Source organism: Cervus elaphus, chromosome 29, assembly GCF_910594005.1.
Source record: "Cervus elaphus chromosome 29, mCerEla1.1, whole genome shotgun sequence".
Taxonomy (NCBI): domain Eukaryota; kingdom Metazoa; phylum Chordata; class Mammalia; order Artiodactyla; family Cervidae; genus Cervus; species Cervus elaphus.
This window is the reverse complement of record NC_057843.1, coordinates 17,476,315-17,498,611: the sequence shown is the minus strand read 5'-3', so window position 1 is coordinate 17,498,611 and position 22,297 is coordinate 17,476,315.

The following is a 22,297-nucleotide window of genomic DNA, read 5'->3' as shown; positions in this document are numbered from 1 at the left end:
AAAATAAATTTGGTAAGGCTCTAAGCAAGATTGTCTTGGATTTGCTAACGGATATGAGTAGAATCCTTATATAATGAGCTGCTTTAAATAAACAAACAGCATTCTGGCTTTACAAAAGCTTCTGGGTACTGGAGAGGTTATTAAAATAAGAGAGGTGGTGATTTAGCCCCAACATTGCTGTCCAGACCCCCCTCCCATATTTGAATGCCTTCTTGCTCCTGCTTATTTGAAAGATGGTCCTTCAAGAGAATGCATTTTTTTTTTCTTGTTTCATTTTGTGGTGTCTTTCATTGTATCAGGCAGAACTACACCTTAAAAAGCATTTATTTGTTTGTTACATTCTTTTTTTAATCTTTAATGTCTTTACGTTGTAAACCTGACTTCACACAAGTCACTCCAGCCACCATCGAATTGTCACAAAGCCGATAACGTTCGACACCAAGGATCACGGACACATGGATATATACTTATCTTCAATGAGAAATGATTTTTTAAAATCCTTCACCATCCATTTTTAATTACAATATGATGATAGCATATTTGTTTTTTTAAAACATGTACTCACAAACACTGTAGGAAGCAAATGGGCTGAGAATCCTCCATGTTTCCTATGATCCCAAGGAGAGAGTTGCTAAGACTATATTTGATTCCAAAGGGGAAGAGAGCTTCATTTTTAATAAGTACAGAAGATTTGGATTTAATGTAAACAGCACACAAAATCCACACTGTGAACTCACCAGCTTTGTTCTGACGCCACATCCTAGGTCTGTCCCATGAGGGATTATGCTTTAAGTCTGATTTTCTGAGGAGCGGCACAAAATGGAACCCAGAAGCTCTGTAGGAACGTAGTGTTAGGAAAGACCTCCCGTTTACACAAATCCTCTCTTGTTATAAAACATAATAAATGTGGGAAAGGGGTGGGGGGGAGGGGCAGAGAAAATAAGATGAATCTGCAAGGTTATTACCCGGAGTTCATGCCCTCACATTCTATACTAAAGGTAGAACCTTTGACACAGAGCTTCCTAGGAATTAGCCAAGGGCATAAGATGATGCTTGGCTGTTTCCTCAGGCTGTTGAAGCCCTATCTGCTCTACTGAAGAGCGTGAAGAATTCTCCTGCCACATCACTTAAAATGTCTCTACCATCACAAACTCAAAGCTCAGTCTTTTCATCTTGAAACCATCCAGCCCAATGCTATCCTTTATAACCTGTATTCCACTAGACCCTGAACCAAATTAAGATTATACACATTTCATGTGGTGTAGTTAACGTTCGCCACAAACACCAAGCCAGTTTCCCAATTCTTCTGTTATAACATGGCTCTACCTGATGATTTTAAGGTTGTCACAGAAAGTATTTGTTCCCCAGGCCATCTTCTATAAAGTAATATCTAACCAACATATATGGAATTTTTTTAAACCACAAGATCTGGTTAGGATTTCAAAAAGGATTGTATCTCCAAAGTAGTAATAAATGACAATAAAGCAAATCATTTTAATAGGACAAACTAGAGCTATTAAACTAAACACAAAAAAGTCAAACTGCAAAATAGTATATGTATTATAAAAATGTTCTCAATTCTTCCTTCCTTTTATTTTTTTTCCTGATGACATGCTTTTCACACCTAAACTTAAATCTGAAGTTTTCCTTCCTTTATAGGTATTGCAACTACATTCAAAATACAAGATCAAAATTTCTAAGATCAATGTTTTTCAAAGGACCATGAGCCCACTACTCAGTCCAAGTGCCCACCACCCTTGAAAAAATAAGCCAATGAACTGAGGTTGGGTTAGTTTAGGAAATGATGCCTGAAAAAACAAACATGCCATTTCCTGTTCCCCACTGTCTTAATTATTTGCTTGCAAGAAAACAAACTAAAACAAACCAAAAACTTTTAGTGGGCTTATATAAGCAAACCACTACATGACAAATTCTGACTCAATGAAACTTTTGTAAATTCAGACTAAAATTCAGACAAAATAGTGTGCATTCAGACAGTTTTAATTTAAAGACAGAGTTGGACTTTTATAGAAGTTCAGAGACAAACATGCCAAATCTATTTATCTAAAGATATATTTGAAAAGTCTTGAAACTAAAAGAATCAAAATAAATTCAGTCAGCATTTCTCAGGCAGGAACGGTATGCATCACAGAAGTGATAACCCTCATCTCTTGGGACCACTGAGAATGCTCTCTTCTTCCAAGTAAATTCCACTTTACCAAACCCTAGGAAGGTCTTATACAACAACAGCAACCTGCCCTAAAGTGATGTTTTTCCCTGAGACATCTATTTTAGAAAGATGATATAACACTGACGGTCAGGAAGGGAAATCATTGAGTATAGATGAGGAAGCATAAAATTTTCCTTCTTAGAGTCAAGGTCTGGATATCTGAATAACTTAAGACAATAACCGACATACATTACATACCTGAGCACCCTGTTGTTTTGTGAAACAATAATTTTTAGAAGGGAAAATAAATATGCTTAGAATTTTGCACAAGAAATTTAGAGTGAGCAAAAGTCAAAAAAAAAAAAATAGTTTCTGCATGCTATGCATTTTGTCCTGCATGCTAGGTATCTTCTGCTTGCCTCCCCAGGTTATCATTCACCCTTTTCCAACCTGCTTAGTGACCTGGGAGGCTAATCCACATAGACTGCATCAGTAAGCTCTCTTCATCTCTGTTTTCCAGCTGAAGGAGGTCAATGGAAGTTAAGGTCAGGCGATCAGGGGCAGAAGGAGAGTGGAGGCTGGAGGTTGGCAGGGAAGGACATGAAATATCAATACTAATGTGAATAGGGACCAAATTAAAAAGATGGAATGAGCTGAGAAAGATGGAAACATCAAATCAGAAGGAGGAATTAAATACGATGCAGAGAGCCTAAAGCAGGCAATAAAGTAAAGGATGAGAAACCCAGGAGGTGGGCTTAGCTTCCTCAGCAAACAGAAGAACCGCTTAGCCGGTGTTGCACCATGAGTGGGGCTCTGCATGGGGATTTCCAGGCCTGAATGCCAACTGATAGTGATACTCTCAAAAGGAGCGGTTGAGGTGTCTTCATTTTCAAACCAAGGGTTTATCAGCCTCAGAAAGCTGCCTGAGATACAGCCCAACAAGCCTTGTTACAGGCCATAGTTGAAGTATTTCTCATTTCCTACTTTCAGGTACAAAGAGAGAGCCAAAATAAATGGCTCCTGAGTCCACTGCAATGCCACACTTCAAGTATTTCATTTCAATTCCATCTGTTTAAAGAAGCGATGGAGTCAGCAGGTAATTATGTCCAGAAATGTATAAATGTTTTAATATGACTGGAAATATAAATCTGCACTGTACTCCCTGATTTCTTCCAACCACCCCAAACCATTCTCATTATTCAAAAGCACTCACCAGATCCTACTTCATGAAGGAAACCATCTAGTGCCAAAGACTCTTACATATTCCCAACATACTCCCCCAAACTTGAATGATAAGCAATTGTGTTCCCCCGGATGTGCATATGAAGCCTAGCAAAGAAGAACATAAAATAACAGGAAGAACAGGCAGAAAACAAACCCAAAGCTAAAATTATCAGTGGAACTGATTAGCATATGTATAAGAGACACTTGTACAGATGTGAGATGCTTTCTTTAGAATGTAAGTTCTCAGAGCTGTGATTCTTAATCAATTTTGGAGTTGTGACATCTTATCATCATTTATTAGCCTTTTATGATCATCACCAACCTCCTCCCAAAGTATATTTTTAAATGAGAGCGAATAATTTTTATTCTCAAGCATTTGCTTTTATTTTTACTCTCCTTGAGAATCACCCTAGAGGATCATGCTGGCCCATACAGTTAGCAGTGGGTAAGAATTTAGTGAGTTCTGCCCTTTTCCTTTTTCCTTTTTTATTGTGGGTACTGTAAAATAGCCACTGCCACAGCAATGAGTGTGGACAGAAGGAAGAAAGCTGGAGTGTGAGCTATTTCTACAAGAAATCTTCAAAGTCCAGAAAGGATCAAAATCTGGATGGGAGAGTTTGAAATAGACCCAAAAGAGGAGAGGATGAACACTGACATGCCTTCTCCACATACACTTCTACACCATTCTATTTAGGCAAATGTTGTGAATCCTGAAAATCACTCTCCATGGAGGTTACTTCAGTGATTCACTTCACTGCAGACTTGATTACGCTAAACTGTTTTCATGGACCTTATTGATTATTTGGGACAACAGAGGATAAGATGGTGGGATGGCACCACTGACTCGATGGACATGAGTTTGAGCAAGCTCCGGGAGTTGGTGAAGGACAGGGAGGCCTGGCGTGCTGCAGTCCATGGGGTCGCAAAGAATCTGACATGACTGAGAGGCTGAACTGACTGATTATTTAAGTGCATGTGGCCCAATACAGAACTTTTGGTTTTGCAAGTTACTTAAAGTATGGTTTAATTTTTCCTGTAAGATTTTATTAGAAGCTCTCTGGACTGAAACGTAGGATGTGATGCTGTCTAGTTCACCTCTTTTGGGCAAGGAAGGTCATCCTAAACATGTGCCTTAGAATCTGAGCTGGAAGAGCCCTTTACTGTTGCATCCAGAAGTACAATGTGAGACTACATGCTATATACCCTGTTCTTCCTAATGACTTTCAAATGCTCATTACTCTTCATGACCCTTTTGCCAGGTGTGGAGCTACCAGATGTTCATTGCACTTACCAAACAAAAGTGCTGAGAGAAAAAATGTCGAGCCCTAGATTCTAAAATGAGCCAAAATACTTGTAGCCTGAAGGCTTCCATCTACTCTCAGCAGTGATGCTTTCTCTCAGTAGGAGGCTGATGGGTCTCCAAAGGAGCCTGGCAAAACTTTATCAGGGAAGAAAGTCCCTGTGGGATGGTGTCAGCACACAACCATGATGACACCCGACTGTAAGGTCTACCTTAGCGCTGAAGAAGGGACACAAGCTGGTGGTCAATATCGTAACTCAAAGACTGAAAAATACTTGCCTTGTGTATTACCAAAACAAGGGATCTGTTAGGCTCATTTAGGGGGAGAAAAGGCCTTTTGAATTGCCTAGTTGTTTGCACAACCAAGGGTTCCTCTGGTGGCTCAGAGAGTAAAAAATCTGCCCACAATTCAGGAGACCTGGGTTTGATCCCTGGGTAGGGAAGATCCCCTGAAGTAGGAAATGGCTACACACCGCAGTATTCTTGCCTGGAGAATTTCACGGGCAGAGGAGTCTGGCGGGCTCCAGAACATGGGGTCACAAAGAGTTGGACACAACTGAGAGGCTAATATTTTCACTTTTTCTTCACGGGCACCGAAGCTGTACGGACTAGGTTGTTGGTCATTGGCTTTGTAATTCCAGAGAGACGAAGATTAGTTTTACTTTTTATCTGCAAAGTGATATACGCAACCAACACTTCTGCTCCTCCCTTCAGGAAAAAAAAACCTTGAAATTCCTTAAAAATAAACTTTGCATTTTAGTCAGAGCAAAATGCAAAGACAGATAAATCATTATAATATCATTGCGGAGCAAGTGCTTAAATTCCATTTAAAGGAAACGCCATCACTGCCTATCACGTTTCCTGTTGAAGGCTCCATCAGTGTCGTCAGAATGATGCCACCAGAAGAAAGCACAGAGAAGGGTGGGCCAAAAAAGACAGGGAAGGAAGCTCAAAGCGGATATAATGAAAAAAGGGAATAACCTTACAGCTAAATAGTTTACTTTTCAAAGACAGTACAAGGGCAAAATGCTTTGTGCAAAGAGAAAATTAGTTTCCAAAGTGTATGCATTCTACAAAGAGCCAAGTTAATTATTCAAAGCAGAGGCCCATGAATTCCCACAATTTAGTCATTCTATTCTGACACATTCAGGCCCAGCGAGCTGCTTCTTATCACTAAGACTTTGATAATTGGCTTAGACATATCAAATAAACTTTCTGGAGAATTCAGTTGTAAGCAGGTATGACATCCTAATAGGGGTTTTATTAGGCCTTTCTCTGCACAGTAATGTATTAGCAATCACTGTGACATTTTCTGCTCTGGGGGGTTTGGGCCTTGCTCGTTTTTTACACTTGCTAGAAAATAAATTTATTCACGGTAGAGATCTAATCCAATACACTATTCTGTTTACCCTGGTGTCTAAAGGAACAGGCCTCTCAGAATTAATAAAAAGTGACATATACATCATAGAAGAAAATGCACCGTCTTCAGCCAGGCATAACTGAACAGCAAGAATCCCGTCTGATTCCACAAACTTGGGAATTTAGTCAGTACAGCTCTGCTGTCCCTTTCCCTGATCATACCTTTGCCTCTCATTCCATCTAGGGGGGAGAAAAATCATAACCAGTAGCATGTGAAAAATAAATTTCTCCCTTTAGCAACAACTGCAGTTTAAAAAAAAATCTTCCCTGAGAAGATGTCTATTGGATATTATCTAATACATTGCAATTTGTTCTTTTGCATTTAATACTCCTGTTAACACAAAAAAATTCTTTTCTGAAGTCTTGCTGCTATATATTTATGTATAGAGTAAATACGAGAGTCGAGTTATCATTCAGATGAAGCTCAACGTGGATGAAAATGGAGCATACCTACCAGCAAAGATGAACAGGGCAGAATGGATGATAACATCCAGTATCTTTCTACCTTCTTTCATCCTCTTCCTTTCTGTGAGAACATTACTAATGAAAGGCACATAAAGCCCCATCAAGTATTAGTAATTTGGCCAGAGTGAAGAACATGGTAAGATAATATTAAGGTACTTCTATCAGTCACATAAAAAGGAGCAACAACAGACTCCATCTTTGTGAAATCCCTACAATTTCATGCTAGATATTTTACCACCAACTCCCCACTTTCCACTTTAATGAAGACAACGGTAATATGGACCAATATACAAGAAATCTAAGTAATCATTGGCTTTCTTTCTCCTTCCTTATCTAAACTCTTTTTGGCCTGATATAGGTTCTAATTCAGAAACACTGGCAAGGTCTAGTATCCCCTCAAAACATCTCCTCTATCTGCAGCCTGAAGCCTGAAATTTCCTGGTTAAACCTTTAATATCATGTCTTGTTCAACTGAAGTATTTCTCTGAAGTTTGTTAAAATTTGATCAGTTATTCATGTCTTTATGCAGACTACCCAGGATACTTCCTATCCCAAGATCCTGACTCAGTAGGCTTAGACTAGGACCAAAGTAGTTATATTTCACATGAACTTTCTAGATGATTCTGATGTACAGTAAAGGTTGAGAACCACTGCCTTGGTGTGAATGAGTTATGAAGCTCTTGTGAGAATAGGCATTGAGGAAAGAAAGTGAATGGAATTTAACTGATGACTTGTTGAACATCAGGAGTCATGCCAGGTAATAAATACATGCTATTTCATTTCATTTTTACCTCCTCTATGAAAAGACTTTTATTAATCCCATTTTACAAGTGAGAAAACAATCTCAGAAAAATTTAATAAGAAGACTAGCATTAGAATCCATACATCTAATAATAGGAGCAATGATTATATAATATTCATAGTCTTTCAGAGATGAAAGAAATGGTGATGATGCCATCTTGCTGAACATATACTCTGAGTCTGGCAGCTTACTAGACATTTTTCATATATGGCCTTACTAAATTCTTGCAACTACACTTTGAGATAATCAATATTAATTTAATATTTTATATGAAGAGACTAAATCTTACAGAAGCAATATAACTCATCCAACTATACATACTTGTACTATGTAAGTAGACAAGCTAAGCTTCAAATCCAGATTCCATACTCATTCCCAAAGACACCATCGTGAGAGTCCTTAGTAACTGAGGGGTAAAAATGGTATTTGTGGTAGGCAGAATAATTTCCCTTCAAAGATGTCTATGTACCTCGTCTTTAGAACCTGTGAATATGTTAGGTTTCATGGCAAAGGAAAATTAGGATTGCAGGTGAAATATGACCCTGCAATCCCACTCCTGGGCATATTTATCTGGAGAAAAACAGGGTCTGAAAGGATACATGCACCCTAATGTTCACTGCAGCACTATTTGCATCAACAGAGGAATGGATAAAGAGGATGTGGTACATCTATACAATGGAATACTACTCAGCCATCAAAAAGAATGAAACAATGCCATTTGCAGCAACATGGTGGACCTCGAGATTGGCATACTGAGTGAAGTAAATCAGAGAAGTAGAGACATCATATGACATCCCTCATATGTGGAATCTAAAAAGATATGATACAAATGAACTTATTTATAAAACAAACAGAGAATGAACTTATGGTTTCAGGGAGAAGAATGGGGTGAAGGGATAGGGACTTTGGGATGGACAGGTAACACTGCCATATTTAAATGGGTAACGAACGAGGACCTTTTTATAGGCTCTGCTTAATGTTATGTGGCAGCCTGAGTGGGAGGGCAGTTTGGGGGAGAATGGACACATAAATGGCTGAGTCCCTTTGATGTCCACCTGAAACTATCACAACATTGTTAATTGGCTATAATCCAATACAAAATTTAAAAAAAAATTTTTTTTTAAAGATTGCAGATGGAATTAAGATGGCTTATCAATTGACCTTGAGACAGAAGATTATCCTGGGTCATCTGTGTGGGCCCAACACATCACAGAGTTCTTTAGTAGGAAAAGGAAGCAGAAGAGAGAAAACCAGAGAGATGGCAGCATGAGAAGAACTCTGCCTGATTAGGTTGGCTTTGAAGATGGCCTGGAGCCAAGGATTACAGTCTACAGAAGCAGGAAAGGAAGGAAATCCATTCTCCTCCAGAGCCTTCAGAAGGAATGCAGACCTGCCCAAACCTTGATTTCAGTCTGGTGAGACTCATTTCAGATTTCTGACTTGCAGAACTATAAGATAATATGTTTGTGATATTTTAAGCCATGAAGTTTGTGATAATTTATTATGTCAACAATAGAAAACTAACACAGAATATCTCCAAGTTAGAAAGAGAATGGAGGCTTGCTCCACAATTGTGATAAAGAGTTTGCCCTGCCAGATTTAACTGAGGGACTGATACACATATCATGGTTGACCATGATGTGTGGCAGACACCCTCAGTTACCCACTGGATAGCCATTCCCTTCCTTCTTGCTTTACAGAACCTCAGTTCAGGTTGGATCTCAGGCAGTCAGGTGCTTCAGGAGAGATGGCCACTCCTAAGGCTCAGTAGATGCCTTGATTAATCTTAGTCAATTGTGTTAGTTCTAACCCTCTTAGAGTAAATGGTTTAGAAGAACTATAATATAACCCTGGACCTGAGGAAGGAGGGAAAGTCTGAAGAGGAGCTTTTGAGAAAGTTTTCCTATTATTCAAAATGTCCATAAGAAAAGATTCCTCTTTCTAGCCTTTGGATACTGTTCTGTGCTTGAAGCTGCTGTAGAAAGCTGGCACAAATTAGCAGAAAAGCTTGAAAATGGAAGTCAACACATTGTGAGTGGAAGAGTAGAAAAATGGAAAGAATCTGATCTTTGATTATATCTTTGATCAGTGCATTAGCCAACCCTGGAGTTTGCCTAATTCTAAACTCTTTTTGTGAGATAATAAATGGTTTATTGCTTAAGTCAGTTGAGTTGGAATTCTCTATTACTTACAAAAAGAAACATCACAAAAGGTACAATGGGAAGTATATTAGTCACCAGTCTTTGTGCAACTTTTATGATGTGTGGCTTAGTCCCCTTCCCTGTCCTGGCTAACTGTGACTCCAAGCTCTTCCCAGTGGATAGGAACATTACAGCTGATCTCCTCAAAAGATGGTGCATCTTTTGATAATGTTAGGACTATTTAACTCTTGGGTTAAAGCTTCTTTTCTAAGATTTCACACCCTGGAGGATGTGTATTCATTTAGTAATTGTGGAAGTAAAACTTCATTATAGCTGATATCTTTTAGAGGTAAGACAGCCAAGGCACCAAGAACAGTCAACTCTCACCCACCTTTCTACTGGGTTCTGAGGTTACATGTGCTCAAGCATTAATGGCAATGAAACACAAAGTCATATCTCTTCGTCCATTGGTCTTGGGCACTAAACTCCAATGTGAAATTCCCTGATAAACTCCACAGGAGTCCTTTGGCTTGGGCACAGGGGCCGAAAAAGAATTTCAAAAGTTGAATCCCACTTCCAACCTTCTCACTTGGGAAGAAAAAAAGAGTTCAGTGTTCCCAGGTACAACAAGGGGGAGAAAAGAGGTGAATACTGGGTAGCCTGACCTTCTGCCAGCAAGAGGCAGCCTTGCCATCTTGCCACATAGGAGATGAGAACAGGAGAGAGTCACACCCCTGGGGATAATCTTTTAATGTAGAGAGACCCACTGGCCTAATTAGTGTCATGAAGCCTGAACAATAAGGGTAGCGACTCCTCTTTCAAAGGAAGGGACAAGCAGTGCAGAGAGCTGAGAGAAGAGGATTAAAAAGTTCCTCTTCAGAAGGCCTCAGTATCTAGTTTTTTATCATCTAAGGCTTTTGTATTATAAGGTGCTCAGCACTGTTGTTGTTGTTTAGTTGCTCAGTTGTGTCCAACTCTTTGTGACCCCATGGACGTCAGCATGCCAGGCTTCCCCGTCCTTCACAATCTCCCGGAGTTTGCTCAGGCTCATGTCCATTGGGTCGGTGATGCCATCCAACCATCTCATCCTCTGTCATCCCCTTCTCCTCCTCCCTTCAATCTTTCCCAGCATCAGGGTCTTTTCTAATCAGTCAGCTCTTCGCATAAGGTGGCCAAAGTATTGGAGCGTCAGCCTCAGGTTCAGTCTCTCCAATGAATATCCAGGGTTGATTTCCTTTAGGATTGACTGGCTTGATCTCCTGACTGTCCAAGGGACTCTCAGGAGTCTTCTCCAACACCACAGTTCAAAACCATCAGTTTCCCGGTGCTCAGTCTTCTTTATGGTCCAACTCTTACATCCTCACATGACTACTGAAAAAACCATAGCTTTGACTATACAGACCTTTGGTGGCAAAGTAAAGTTTCTGCTTTTCAATACACTGCCTAGGTTTGTCAGAGCTTTTCTTCCAAGGAGCAAGTGTCTTTTAATTTCATGGCTGCAGTCACCATCTGCAGTGATTTTGGAGCCCAAGAAAAAAAGTTTGTCACTGTTTCCCCATCTATTTTTCATGAAGTGATAGGACTGGATGCCATGATCTTTGTTTTTTGAATGTTGAGTTTTAGACCAGCTCAATATTGTACTACTCTTAAGACTTAATACAAGCTTCATTTATGACTGATTTTCACTTCACCTTGTTACTTGGGCCTTCTCTTATGAACTATTATATTTATAAGCATTTATTTCCCATGGCTCTGCTAAAAAGTGAAAAATCATAATTCCAATCAAGTCCATAAAACATGCAAAATAATAATGCAGTTTAAAAGCCTTACTAGAGCACTACCTCGTTATACACAGATGGTGTCTTTGTGGTGGTTAGCACATTCATGGAAAGAAACAACAGGTCTCATTGATTTTTTTGGAAAACTTCACTTTGGGAGATTTGGTGAGAATTTTTTGTCCTTCACAAATTCAGGGGCCCCAGAGTTCACCAGGGTGCAACGTGAGCTCTATCATAAACCACTAAAGAGGTCAAGAAAACTTTATGCTACAATAGATAACCAGGCTCCTCCCTCAGGTCTCATCAGCCATGTCTGCTGTTTTTACCAACACCTGTGAAAACTTATTTTCCATTTCTACTATTCTTTTCATTACAGTCTTTCTATAGGTGAATGACTATAATGAACAGTCACCACTTTGGCATGCAGGTTCTTCCTCAGTCTTTTTCTGACTTACCTTTGTAGAGTTAGATCATATTCCTGAAGACTCTGCTTTAGTTAAGTCTTTTTTGTCCTCACCTCTAAGCTTTTCTCGCCGTATTCTTTGTAATGCCTAGCATATTACTGCTGATTTTTCTCGGTCCCTCATTCAGCTGCCTTGTCTACTGAACTAGGAGGTCTAGGAGAACCTCACACACATACGGAAGTTGGCACTACTGTGGGCAGGGGGGCCTTGGTCTCCAGCAGGCTTCCTTATATGGTGTTCTCAGGAGTGTGACCATGACGATGAAAAACAGAAGCTATCAGGCTTCTTATGGCCTGGACTCTGGAAGTCACATGTTTTTACTCCAAGTGTACTCTACTAGTTAAAGCAAATAAGCAATGCCAACCCAGTTTCAAGGTACAGAGAAATAGACTTCTAGATGAGTGGATCAGTAAAGCCATATAACAAAGTGGAATGTACACCAGGATGGGGGGAATTATGGCCATTAAAAAATTCTTCACACATGACAAGAGAGACAGCAGCTATCAGATTGTACTGATATAGAATCCATGGCCTCCTGGACAAAGGCTCCTTAGAATGCTTCCGCCTAGAGGCAGGATGGGATCCAGGGTCCAATGTAGATGTGGACATCAAGAAGCAAGCAGATCATTACAAAGCTGCCTTACCATCACTGAGCGTGTTCTAGTGTGTGTTGAAAGGACAAAACCACATGACATGCTACTCCTGATGGAAAGGCAGGGAGATGGTTATACAGACAGCTCCACCATGCCGGCAGTAAGTAAAGGCTGAGTTCCTGAGTCTGGTCATCTGCTTTTTTACACCATCAAACTCCACTGTCAATATGCCAAGACTTGATTAGTATCCTGGAGTCTGGACCATGCTAATCAAACTCAGGCCAATCAGACCATGCTAATCAAAGGAATAGCTCTTGTGCAAGGAAGATTGCCATAATTTGCAAAGATACAGACTATTAGAGTTTGGTTGCTTGAGTTCCTACCATAAAGCAACACAAAGATTCAACGTGGATTCAAAAAAATAACTTAGCCAAAATAGGATCCTTGTCAGGGAGACGTGTCAAAATGAAAAGATGATGGGCTGGGTTCAGAGTATCCTTGCCAACTAGTAGCTCTGGGACCGCTCCCTTAGAGAAGTGTTACTCTCCCAGTTACTGTCAGTTTGTTCATCTGTAAATGAGCATAATTATGCTTACCTGGAAGAGTTGCTATGAGAATTAGAAAGCATAGTAGTGTACAATAAACATTAATTATTAAAAATCACTATAAAGTGCTGAATGCTATTGTGAGACATCGTTAAATACACACTTCACTTCAGATAACACCAAGACCTAAGTGCGGGGTCGGACGCTGAACACACCCTGTCCCTTGGACTCATGAGATACTGTTAGCACGTGTCGTGAAATACAGGCCAACATTCAGAACATTGCATGAGTGCCACCTCCTCTGTCAAACCTTCCCGAACATCTCCTATGTCTCCATCCTCACATCACTATGTATTTGTTCGTAAAGGGCTTGGAAGCAGAGGGATAAACACACTAGAAGTAAAAATCAGTCTCATGATGTCCCATGACCTGGATAGAAGGTACTCACCAAGGTGTGAGAAACAGTTCGGCTCATCTCCCAAGATCAAGATTGTATAAAACCATAATGACAGGCTTAATGACAACCACGTTGGAGGTATTTTGCCCATCTTAACACTGTGCTGTGCTTAGTCGCTTTAGTCATGTCCGACTCTTTGCAACCTATGGACTGAAGCCTGCCAGGCTCCTCTGTCCATGGGGTTCTCCAGGCAAGAATGCTGGAGTGGGTTGCCATGCCCTGCTCCAGGGATCTTCCTGACCCAGGAATCGAACTCATATCTCCAGCATCTCCTGCATTTCAGGCAGTTTCTTTACCCACTGAGCCACCGAGGAAGCCCATGAGCACACTAGGACCCCTAAACCTTGTTCCCATTAGTTCATGGTATCAGGATGTGGAGAAGCAGACCTACAGATCTGTCTCCTGACTGCCTTCGTAAGGCATGTTAACACTAACACATTGCAATTAAATGTTGAGATTAATCTCCCACCATGATTCCCAAGGAGAATCAATGCTGTGTTGAATAAAATGACAGTATAAAGCTAGAGTGAAGTGGGAAAATGCATAATTTTCTTAAAAATAGAAAAACAATAGTATTTCAACCATAGTTCCTTAATTTTCCCCCTTTTCCCAAAATAATTAATGTATTATTCCTTCTTTTATTCCCTTTCAACAGTACCTCTCACTCATGATCTTGCTGAAATAACAGACCATGCCAATCATTTTGATGATCACTTTGGCTGTTATTCTTCCCACTAGTGAGCAGAAATAATCAGTCTTTTTCAGTTTAGATTCATCCACTCAAACAGACACCTTCAACAGGAAGAAGGCATCTATATTTCCATATCTCACTTTCAGGAAAACTTCCACAATACTCAAAATATTGATCAAAAATGAGCCCTAGTCTGAGACATACTGGAAATTCCCCTGGGCAAAGGAGATTAGCTAAGATCAGGTGACCCCAAGATTCAGGTAAAACTCAGCAGCTAGCAATCCAGACCACAGAATCAAAAATGAAGGAATTTTCGCTCTTCAACATTCCTAATAGTAGATACGGTTGATCTCTGAACAAATGAGGGTTAGGGGCACTGATCCTCCACAAGCAAAAATTTGCCTATAATTTATGGTCTACTCTCTATATCTGGAACTCCTCTGCATTTCTGTATTCAACCAACAAACTTCAGATTGTGTAGTACTATTGAAAATCCATGTATAATTTATAGTCCAGCCCTCCATAACCGAGCTTCCTCTCTATCCATGGACCTATATCACAGATTCAACCAATCTCGGATGGTGCAGTAATGCAGTATTCACTGTAGAAAAAACTCTACATATAAGTAGATCTGTGCAGTTCAAGCCCATGATGTTCAAGGGTCCACTGTACTTGTCTCACTTACAAGTACTTGTCTTACTTACACTGTACTTGTTCAAGGGTCCACTGTACTATCAGGCTGCCAGGACAAAATACCACAGATTAGGTGATTCAATTATATGACTCAAATTATATTTTCTCACCTTTCTGGAAGCTGGAAGTCCAAGATCAGGGTACCACAAGTGTCAGGTTCTGGTGAGAGCTCCCTTGCGGGTGGGCAGACAATCATCTTCTTGCTGTGTCCTCACTTCACGCTGTGTAAAAATATTTAAGTAAGTAATGGACAAGTAATTCAAGGCATGAACAAAGGTGTGAAGCAGAACAGAACAGCAAACAAACAATTCTGTTAAAGTAGCATATAGGTTCTTTAAAGGAGAATGTGAAAGGTATGATTGGAAGACTAAGCTGAGATTAGATGGAAAAGAACTTGAATATCAAGTTAAGCACTTTAATTTTATCCTATAGGTAATGGTTACATAAAGAAGGTTTCTGATGAGACAAGAGCCATGGTTACTGTGACACTTTAGGGAAACTATCATGGAGAATGACTTTGCAAGGTAGAGATCAGAAGAAGGGAAATTGATTAGGACATCACTGCAGGGGTCCAGTAAAGTTACTTTGAGTTCAATCTTTACAAAGTTGTTACTATCTAAGATGAATAGGGCAGATTATTTCTCTCTTTGGCAAATGAGGGAAAGGAGCCTCTAATGTCCCAAATCTCTGCAGATTAAGAGACTAAATTGTGATCTTGGGGCTGGTAGATTGTAGAGTATGTAACTAACCTTACAGATTTCTAACTCCAAGTCCGATCTCATTATTTAAACAAACATTTTCTAAGTCAAGAATAAAATGGATAATTTCCATATGGTTCCCTTTCTCCTGGAGGGCAATCTTTATTCTTCTCCAAAAAACCCAGAAGTTTTTTAAAAAAAATAAATCTACTTGGTTTTTCAAGTATAAAAGGAAAGTTGAACTAAATTCTACATTGGTGGAAATCTACAGGAAACGTATCATAATGGTTAAGAGCATGGGTACCAGTAAGCAGCTGGGTCCAAATCCTGGCTCTGCGAAGTATGACTATGGCTCCCAAAGCCCCACTTTTCTTATCCATAAAATGTGAATGTATTAGAACATATCATGAGATAGCCATGAAAAGTCCCAGCTGCATAGCAAATATTCAGTAACCATAAACCGTGGATACTCTTTTTTTTTCTTTTTTTTTTCCCCGTGGATACTCTTAAATACATCAAATAAGAAAAAATCTCAGTTGTTTAAGCTGAAAATTTGTTGAACAGGTTCATACTGGTCTCTAGGATCAAATGTGGTCTCCCAGTTGGAAGAATAAGTCACCTGTCGCCAGGCAGAGGGAAGGAGGTTTACTTTAAACAATGAAAAGGGAAAATTCACTCCAGACATTTTTGTTTAATTTCAAACATACCATCAGAGAGGCAAAGAACATTCCATCTATCAAAAAAAAAAAAAAACAGATCATGTATTATACCTACTAGAAGGTCAAACTTGTAGTTTCAATCTTTCAATGGTATATGCATATGCTAATTTACAAAGGTAAATTCTGTCAATTAAAATGAAATGATTTTGCTTGGCAGTCAAGTGCAGGAAGACAAATATCAAATCTCAGTAGCTACACTTCCAGCTGTTTTGCAAACAGAGATAAAAGATAATCCCTGACTAAATAGCATCACTTTCCAGATAAAAACCAACTCTGAAGAACACTGCATTGAATAGGGGAAGTCAGGTTTACTCTAAAAATATCCAATCATTGGGGCCGAATAATATTTATTAGAAGAACTTGTGCACAGTGTTGAAACTGACAAGAGTGTTGCTTTTTGGCACAGCATGGTACCAGTATCAGTAATTAAGGAAAAACTTAAAGAGCATCTGCAAGGAGAATGCTTAGTCTGGCAAATCTCTCTGCAAGTAAGTTTACCATGCTTCATTATTTGTATCCAGCCAAAGACACACAGAACAATTTAAATGTCATGCGATATCACATTACTTCATAAAGCTTCAAGATTTCTAAGCTCTACCACCATTTGTGGAATTACCAGTATCATTACTAACAATTTCCCCATCCCCATCAACAACCTCACTTCTAATAGCAGCTCTATCAGAAGTGAGGCCAACTCACTACCTTCACCTCTTCAACTTTCATTACGTCTTCTCCCACCATAAGCATCATCAATTCTACCACCGATGTTGCCAGCTCTGCCACCACCATCATCATTCCCATATCTATCTCCACAACTCCTTCACCAACACTATCCCCCAACCGTCACCACCATGTCCACCATCCCCTCATTGTTACTGGTTGTAGCACACTTCTTATCACACCCAGCACTCATAGTCATTACCATAGTTCTTCATGGACCTCTAGTTTATCAAATGCTACAGACCCACGTGGTTTCCCTTTCCTCAATCCAAACTGCCAAACTGAGTGGCAATATAGAAAATTAGTCATATAGCAGTTAATCCTTTTGTATACATATGATGAGCCCAAACTCAGTTTCTGCTGAACTGCTCACAATTTAGGGTAGAGAATAGACATGCAAACAAGCAGACCATTTCTGTTTTTATTTTTTATCTAGCCACTTTACCACTGCCATTTCAATGGCATGGATTATTTTTAATATGGCCACTGCATATTGGAAACTCACCCATTTCTCATCCCATCCCACACCCTCAATTTACAACACATCCCTGAGAGTAGAATTCAGCAAGAGTGTGTTACTTGGGTATAGGATAAAACAAAATAGCTTACACATTCATTCCTAAAGGAAATCAACCATGAATGTTCATTGGAAGGACTGATGTTGAGACTGAAGCTCCAATACTTTGGCCACCTGATGCAAAGAACTGACTCACTAGAAAAGACCCTGATGCTGGAAAAGACTGAGGGCAAGAGGAGAAGGGGACAAGAGAGGATAAGATGGTTGGATGGCATCACCAACTCTATAGACATGAGTTTCAGCAAACTATGGGAGATGCTGAAGGACAGGGAAGCCTGGTGTGCTGCAGTCCATGGGGTTGCAAAGAGTTGGACATGACTTGGCAAGTGAACCCCAACAATAATTTTAATAAAAGTAGTAAGCTTACTGATAAAAGCATACTTCAATCAAAGAAGCCACATCAAAGTTACAGTGTCAAGAAATCTCTAGGATCAGAGATTACATTAAAATGCCCACTTTAAAAAAACCTTCAATTACATGTATACAGTTGACAATAACATGTGCTAAATATTATGGTACCAATAATTCATTTTGCAAGAATTATATTTTCTGATGACAAAGAACACAAACTCACGTAAAAAAATTTTTTCATGTCATTTAGAAATTCCCCAAGTTCAATTTGTTCATGTGAAAAAAGTTGATCAGCTATTTCTCAGGTGAATCCCCATACTCATACATTATAATCAAAAATACTTTCACTTAATGAATTAACAAGAAGTCAAGATGTTGCATTGTTAAAAAAAATAAAAGTATCTGATGGGAAGCAGATGGGAGACTTAAGAAAATGGGGAAAAATCTTTGGTTGATGCTAAAGAACAATTATACTGGATATCTTTCAGCTTTCTATATATGCTCAGAAGCATCCAACTCTTTGCAACCCTGTGGACTGTAGCCCGCCAGGCTCCTCTGCCCATGGGATTTTCCAGGCAAGAATACTGGAGTGGATTCCATTTCCTTCTCCAGAGGAGGGCTTCCCTGTTGGCTCAGATGATAAAGAATCCACCTGCAATGCAGGATATCCAGGTTCCATCCCTGGGTCAGGAAGATGTCCTGGAGAAGGGAATGGCAACCCACTCCAGTATTCTTGCCTGGGAAATCTTATGGACAGAGGAGTCTGGCGGGCTACAGCCCATGGGGTTGCAAAGAGTCAGACACGACTGAGCGACTAACACCTTCACACTTTCTTTTCACTTTCTCCAGGGGCTCTTCCCCAACCCAGGGATCGAACATATATCTCCTAAGTCTCCTGCATTGGCAGGTGGATTCTTCACACTGAGCCACTAGGAAAGCTGAGTGGCAACTATTTCCCGTGGTTGCTAGCATCTGCCTGCCTCAATTCTTCTAAACCGGCCCACTCATCTGAAAGTAACCACTCTGCTAAGGTTCCTGAATTCCAGCCATCTGGAATGAAATCTTAACTCCTGATAGCAGCCTGATTGAAACAGCAGTGAAGAGGAGATATGACACTTATGCTGCTCTTTTAAATACCTTGAAAAGAGGTCATCATCCAAAACTGGCAGACAGATAAAACAGCTCAGCGGTCTGCTTGAAACCAGCCTTTAGGGAGAGTCAGACAAGATATTTTTTTCCCAGATGTATCGATCTCTCCAGGCTTCCCTGGTGGCTCAGTGGTAAAAAATCCACTTGCAATGCAGGAGATGTGGATTAGATTCATGGGTCATGAAGATCTCTAGGTCATGGAAGAGGAAATGGCAATCCACCCCGGTATTCTTGCCTGGAAAATTCCATGGATAGTGGAGCCTGGTGGGCTACAGTCCAAGGAGTTGCAAAAGAGTCGGACATGACTGAGCAACTACACAACTACAAATCTCTCTCCACTTCCAGCTCCACCACCTCATCTTGAATTTATAGAAGACAGATAAAGGGAAACTTAACAATACATTCTAGTTTGTTTACCTCAAGCTGCGGGGTAGAAGGCAGAGATTCTGGGTGGGGATCTGTGAGCACACAGAATGGTATATAATTAGACTATCTTTCAGACCAATTCTCTCAAGGATCTAGACATAGCACAAAAGAGGAAGAAGACTCCATAAAATTAACAGTATCTTACATTTTATAGTACTACTGTTTCCAAAATGTTTGTTGTTCAGTCACTCAGTCATGTCCGACTCTTTGCAACCCCATGGACGGCAGCACACCAGGCTTCCCTGTCCTCCCCATCTCTCAGAGTTTGCTCAGGCTCACGTCCATTGAGTCAGTGATGCCATCCAACCAATTCATCCTCTGCCACCCCCTTCTCCTTCTGCCCTCAATTTCCCCCAGCATCAGGGACTTTTCTAATGAGTCAACTTTTCATATCAGGTGGTCAAAATATTGGAGTTTTGTATCCTTCATGTTATCTGACTTAGATATTGCCTAATTAGGAAATCAGACCCTAACAATCTGATTGGAGAAGGCAAAGCTAAGAAGATAAAGAGAACACTGAAAATAGCCACACTATAAAAAGTAAATAACATTTGGAGAGTAGGTATACTGGACTATCTCATCTAATGCAATTGTTCCAATTCTTGTTTAAAAACTGACTATAAAGCAATTTTGTTTTAATCAAAATGTATTTTTTCCATTAACTTCCATTACCAAGCCAAAGATATGTTCCCCACAGGCAATATTTTAGCCCTAAGTCTAAATAAAAATAACATTTAACAATGCAACAAACCCCTCTAAAGTCAATTATCTAAAGTAAAAGCTATAGTTTTCTGACCAAACAATAATCACACTCAAAGTAATACAGAAAAAGCAAATAAAGTCTCCAGAACAACAATACCTTAAGGACAGACCCACTTAGAGGCAAAGTCACTGACAGAGGCTTCCATGTGAGGCAGCCTATGATGTCATGATTTATAGTAAGAAATATACACCTGTTCTTTCTCCCAGTCCTGGGAGGAAGAGTTCTTAAAAACCTCGGAATTTCTGTTGGAGGAGGTCATTGAGAGGACATGACCTCCCCTTGACTTCTGAACTGGCCCCGGGCAACTGGAAGCTCATCACCCCCCTCACCCCATCCCCCGTCCATGGCATGTACATACTGCGCACCATTCCCGCGGCTGGAACTGTTTTCAAGCACGCAGCCTTTGAGAGAGCCCCATGGTGTTGAGATCGTTGGCCCAGCATATACGAATGAACAGTTAAGTCCTCTACATAAACTTTTAAGATCTCTGGTGCAGAGATTTAACCCTCTTGCAACAGTGGAAGACAAGCCTCCTTTGTAAATATCCTTGCTTATTCCAATCTCCACCTACCAGTCTGGCGAGTTCTTCTCTCCTTTGTAATAACAGTGTCCTAAGTGATAAGAGCATTAGAGGCAAAAAGGAAAATCCTTTTCATCATTCATAACAAGTCCCTTTCAACAATAACTGAGTTTACTAGTTTTTAAAGAAAAAAAAAAAAAGGTGACTTTCAGAAAGTACAATTCCAAGAAAAGCAATCAGGTGAGTGGGAGGAGGGGTGAATAAGGGGTTGGAACTTTCAGTTCCACCCTTGTACCCCTCACCCCTATGTGGGACATAGTTTGAAGGACCCTGGGGAGGTTACACTCAAAACTTTCCAACACTTGATATCTGGCATTCCATTCCTGGTTACATTCCTTTAAGTTAAATAACACTTCTTTCTCTCAGAGTCATTGTCTTCTTCCTTTTTTTGGCGGGGGTAGGGGGAGGGAGAGTTGGTGATGGTCCTACCCTGAAACACCTGGAATAGACATTCAAGGGTCAATTCAATTAACTAGCACCCAGATGAATTCAATCATACAAATAAACTGGTATCTCTAAATGTCGTCTCAAGTGGCCATAGGCAGATTAGAACTTTCTTCTGAACAGGAAAGAGGCTTTAAAAGGTTGACCTGGTATACCTTAGAAGCCGTGTAATCTTTAGACCATCTACACCAAAGATGCTTATTTAAAAACATACATACTTATCCCCACCCTAGAACTTCTGAACCCGTATCCCAGAAATTGTTCTGGAAATCTGAAACCAAACAAGCGCCCAGGGTCACATGAACACTAGAAAACCACTGTGCTCAGTCATGCAGTCGTGTCCAACTCTTTGTGTGACCTCATGGACACCAGCCCACCAGGCTCTTCTGTCCATGGGATTCTCCAGACAAGAATACTGGAGTGGGTTGCCATGTGCCTCTCCGAGGGATCTTCCCAACACAGGGATCGAACCCAGGTCTCCTGCATTGCAGGTGGATTCTTCACCAGCTGAGCTACCAGAGAAGCCCTGAAAACCACTAGTTGGTGTGAATAAGGTTATCAAACCCTTTGCCTCAGCCGAGAAAGGGGAAGGGAACTAGCCGAGCCTCACTATCCTGTCCTGCGTATATTCTGTGCCGCGAGTGCCCCAGAGTTCTTTGTTCTTTGCCATGATAGAGCCCTGCATGCAGTCGTGGTGGGACTGTAGCCCACCGGGCTCCTCTGTCCACGGGATTCCCCAGGCAGGAATACTGGAGTAGGTAGCCATTCCCTTCTCCAGGGTATCTTCCCGTCCCAGGGGTCAAACCTGTGTCTCGTGGATCTCCTGCATTGGCAGGCAGATTCTTTACTGCTGAACCACCAAAGTCCATGGCAGAGCCTTACAAGGGTGCAATCACATGTCCTCCAGCTGTAGGGGGCTTTACAGTTCAGAAAGCATGTTTTTAATCCCTTTCTTTTGAAACCTTCATAGCAGTCCTATAAGCATTATTTTTATACCAATTTTCTATGTTTAAAAAAAAATAGATTTTCAGAGAAATTAAGTATCCATCTCAAGTACACAGAACTGAGATTCAAACCGTATCTTTTGATGCTAATTCTCATGTTCTAAGTCTGGTTTGTATCACTTGA